We start from the raw sequence: 4,692 nt of genomic DNA, 5'->3' as shown, positions 1-4,692 counted from the left end.
GCCATATACCTTGGGTGAGCGCCGCCTGACGCCCTCCTGGCAGGGGAGCCCAAGGTGCCACCTCCTTGTGCACAATTCAACCTGGCCACTTGGAACGGCCAAACACGGTGCTCAAATTGTCTTCTCCTAAAACTTTGAAACTTGAAGTAGATAGTAAAGATGGCTTTTTTTCCCCCCTCCTGGGTTTATTGCTCAGAAACAATTGCTAATATACCAAAACCACAGTGCCGACAGCTCTCCAATACTCAGGTTATAAGGCTGAAAAGTCACCTGAGACAGTTACTGTAAGACTTTTATTTTAAGTGACTGCAGCAACTTGTTTCCAGGAATGTGCAGTGGTTGACACGTTGTAGCTAAGGGACATTTTAAGGGACCAGGATGCTTTTTTTCTAGGGCAGAAGAGAACATGACATCTGTGTCAAATGTTACCCAGCACGTTCCCCTGGCCTCTCAGAATAAAGGGCTGGGATGCACTGTTGGGGCCCATTGGGAGTATTTTATACACTGATGATGGTTTCAGCAGGAATGATCTCATCACATTCAGGGCTATTTTTTCCCCACAGACCCAAGGGAAGGGCCACCCTTAGCTACATCCCTCCCAGGGACTGCAATAGAACCCTCCAGCAAGCTCAGGAAGGGGGTGGGCTGGGTTATATGTTGCTGTATATTACGTTGGCAGGTATGGCTTCTCATGATCTTCCCCTGTGAGGGGATTGAAAAGGGAGGTTTAGGTAAGGACTGCCCCCCCCCCATGCATCCTCCAGATACAGGTCCCCCAGATTAGAAGTATGACCCTAACCCTCAGCCTTTTTCTAAATGCGGAAGCAGTGACAGCCCGAGGCAGAAGCACATTCCTCACTTTCCCCTCCTCTAAGAGACTGTAGGGGGAAAACTGCAATGAAAGCCCGACCCTCCCTGCAGAGATTTTAAAGTCCTTTCTTATTCCATGATAAATCATTTTTAGGGATAACAGGAGGTCGGACAAGCTGCATTTCAGAAATGCTGTCGTTATGGTTTTTAACACCTTTTACTCTTCTTACTGGTGCTATTTTGTAGAATAAGGAATAACGATGACAGGTTTTCTGGGAATTTTTCTTTCTTTTGTACACTTTTTAAAAAAAATCTCACTTATTTTTGTTTTACCATATTCATAAATTTTTTTTTTTGTAAATGGAGCCACACAACAAGAATGGGGAAAATTGTGCCTTGTTTCAACAGTTTGGTTAATTTTTAGGCTGGAAGATGACAGAAGCCTAGAGTTTACTTTATGTTGGATTAAAATCAGTATTGCTCTATAACAGTCTGGTGTCCCTTGTGTTCTTTTGCAGGTCAGATGGGTAGGGTATGGGAGGGCCTGGCTAAAGGGAAAAGGTGGGTGGTTGAAATGTAGGTGAGTCATTCAACAAGCACAGTACACGATGACCCCAAGCAGGCAAGGTCTAGGGCCCTGATTTCCCAACTCCAGTGTACGAGGTTTCTGGCCCCTACCTCCAGTGTTTGGTTCATTGACTGCAATGGAGACTGAGAATTCTGTGCCTCTGGTCCAGGGACCACATTGGGCCAGGTCCCTTGGTTCTCAAAACAAGTGGATGGAGTGTTCATTTAAAGGCTTGATGTCTCTCAGTTCTTTGTCCCTTTGTGGGATTCTCCAGCACCTCATCCCACTGTTCCCAAGTTATGTTGCAGTTCAGCCACATTCAGAGAGGGGACCTGGCCCCAGGGAAAGAACTGTTTGGGACTGTCCCCATGATTCTAACATAGCTGCCTTTGGCCTGGGCTTTCTGGGAGGAGCATGTATCTTGCTCTTTTAAGCTTAATATTGCAACTCCATTCAGTAATTCAGTCTTAGTTTGCCTGGGACCACTTAGCTAGGTGTGCCAAGCCCAGAGCCCAGTATGCCAAATCCTCCTGTTTCACTGAGGCAGGATAGAAGCTAGGAACATTTTTTGGCAAGTGGGATAGGGAAATTGAGACAAACAGCCAGGCAGCTTGCAGCCCTCTAGTAAATCCTATCTTTAAACCAAGGACACTTAACAGTAAATGGTTTAAGTCCTGGCTAGATAGTTCAATTGCTTAGAGCATTGTTCTGATATGCCAAGTTTGAGGGTTCAGTTCCTGGTGAGGACACAAGAATCAACCAACGAATGAATAAATGGAACAACAAATGGGTGTTTCTCTCCCTCTCTCTAAAAACCGATAAGTTTTAAAAAGTCAATGGTTTATACTTTTCCCTAACCAGAGGGTAAATAGCCTACTCTGGGAGACTGCAGAAATCAATTTGTGCCAACCACACCCAAGGAGAGGTGACATTAAGAGAATAAATTTCATTTTGGTACCCCAGCATAAACTGATGAATATTCTATTAAGATCCTCCCCTGAACTCCCAGCCTTTAGAAACAAAATGAAGGCCCCAGAGCACACCTATGCCTTCTCCTTCTTTCTCTTCCCCCTCAGGCACACATCTAAACTCAAGGATCCCATGAGACTCCACCAGGGGAGCAATGGGTAGTGGCAGCTTGGACTAACCCCTTGATCTTGTTTCCAAGGCCCCCTTTCCTCTTGACTTCCCAGTGAGCTAAAGCAACCTATTCTTTTCCTATAACATTTTTGGAGAAAGCAGCCCAGACTAGGCTCTCCTGTTGCTTCTATGCTAAGCCCTTATTTCACTGTCCCCAGCTTTAATAGCTGTACCATAAAAGTAACCTGTACTTTTTTAAAAAAAAAATCTTTATTGTTGAATGTATTACAGATGTTCCTCATTTTTCCCCCATTGACCCCCCTCCTCCACCCTCCCGCCCCTCTCCCGCCTTTTCCCACACTGTTGTCTCTGTCCATTGGTTATGCATATAAGTTCTTTGGTTTATTTCTTCCCACCCCCCAACCCCTTTCCCTTCGAGGTTTGTCAGTCTAGAATGAATTTGTACTTCTTAATCCCTTCACCTTTTTCACTCATTCCCCCAACCCCCCTCCCATCTGGCAACCAACAAAATGTTCTCTGTATGAGAATGTTTCTGTTCTGCCTGTTCATTTTGTTTGTAGATTCCATTGTCGATAGATATGTATTCATTGCCATTTTGTTTGTTCATATATTTTATCTTTTTCTTCAAAAAGACCCTTCATTTCATATAATAACGGTTTGGTGGTGATGAATTCCTTTAACTTTTTCTTGTCTGGGAAACTCTTTATATGGCCATCGATTCTAAATGACAGCTTTGCAGGATAGAGTAATCTTGGTTGTAGGTTCTGGCTTTTCATCACTCTGAATATTTCTTGCCACTCCCTTGTGGCCTGCAAAGTTTCTTTTGAGAAATCAACTGACAGTCTTATGGGAACTCCCTTGTAGGTAACTAACTGCTTTTCTCTTGCTTTTAAGATTCTCTTTGTCTTGAACCTTTTGCATTTTGATGATGATGTGTCTTGGTGTGGGCCTCTTGGGGTTCATGTTGTTTGGGACTCTGTGTGCTTCCTGGACTTGTATGTCTGTTTCCTTCACCAAGTTAGGAAAGTTTTCTGCCATTATTGTTTCAAACAGGTTTTCAATTTCTTGTTCTCTCTCTTCTCCTTCTGGCACCCCCAAGATGCAAATGTTGGCACACTTGAAATTGTCCCAGAGGCTCCTTACACTCTCCTCATTTTTTTGGATTCTTTTTTCTTTTTGCTGTTTGATTGGGCATTTTTTGCTTTCTTATATTCCAAATCGATGGTTTGCATCTTGGATTTACGTACTCTACTATTGAATCTGTAAATTATTCTTTATTTCAGTTAATACCTCCTTCATTTCTGACTGTGCATCCATCATTTCTGACTGGTTCTTTTTTATGCTCTTGAGGCCCTCACTGAGTTCATTGAGCATCTTATGGGAACTCCCTTGTAGCAGTATTTTGAACTCAGCATCGGTTAGGTTGCTTATCTCCATTTCGCTTAGTTCTTTTCTTGGGGTTTTGTTCTGTTCTTTCATTTGGGACTGTTTCTTTGTCTCCTCATTTTGACTGCCTCTCTGTTTGTTTCTGTGTATTACTTAATGAGAGGTATTGGGCTATCTGAGACAAGATGCTGCTTGTTTGAAAGAATTTAGGAAAACCTGAAGCAGGATCCAAGACAGGCCAATCCTATGGTTAAGCAACTGGCAACAGCTTGGGTGGGCCTGAAAGTTGGGTGGGCCTGAAAGTTGGGTGGGGCGGGGCGGGGCCTCAGGGAATCACCAGGGCGGGGCTACCAGTGTAAGCCAGGTTGCTGGAGTCCCACATATGGTGACTGTCTGCCGCCCCAGGGAAGGGCTCACCAAAGGAACAAAGTCCTCTGACAGCATGTTTTTCCCGGAGAAAGCCCCCTCTCCAGCCCTCTCTCCAATGCCAAACAGCTCAGTTCTTCCCTGTATGTCTCTGGTGCCTCTCCAGCTGCCTCCCCTCCAAGCTTAGAGGGAGTGAGTCAGATAAGTCCGTGCGCAGGCCCTTTAAGGAGCTGCCTGGGGCTCCAGCTGCATCAGCTTCCCTGAGCCTCAGTTCCGCTGATTTTTCCAGCCAGAGGTTATGGGGACTTCTCTTCCTGGCACTGGAACCCTGAGCGGGGCGTCTGGTGTGGGACAGGGAACCCTCAGTCCTCAGGGAGGACCTTCCCAGCTGAGGTGTCCTCCTGATTTTTATCCACCACACGTGGGTGTGGGACCAGCCCCTCCCCCCTCCGCCCCTCCTA

The sequence above is a fragment of the Molossus molossus genome, unplaced genomic scaffold (assembly GCF_014108415.1).
Source record: "Molossus molossus isolate mMolMol1 unplaced genomic scaffold, mMolMol1.p scaffold_m16_p_6, whole genome shotgun sequence".
In the NCBI taxonomy this organism is placed as follows: domain Eukaryota; kingdom Metazoa; phylum Chordata; class Mammalia; order Chiroptera; family Molossidae; genus Molossus; species Molossus molossus.
Note: the sequence above shows the minus strand (reverse complement) of the source record.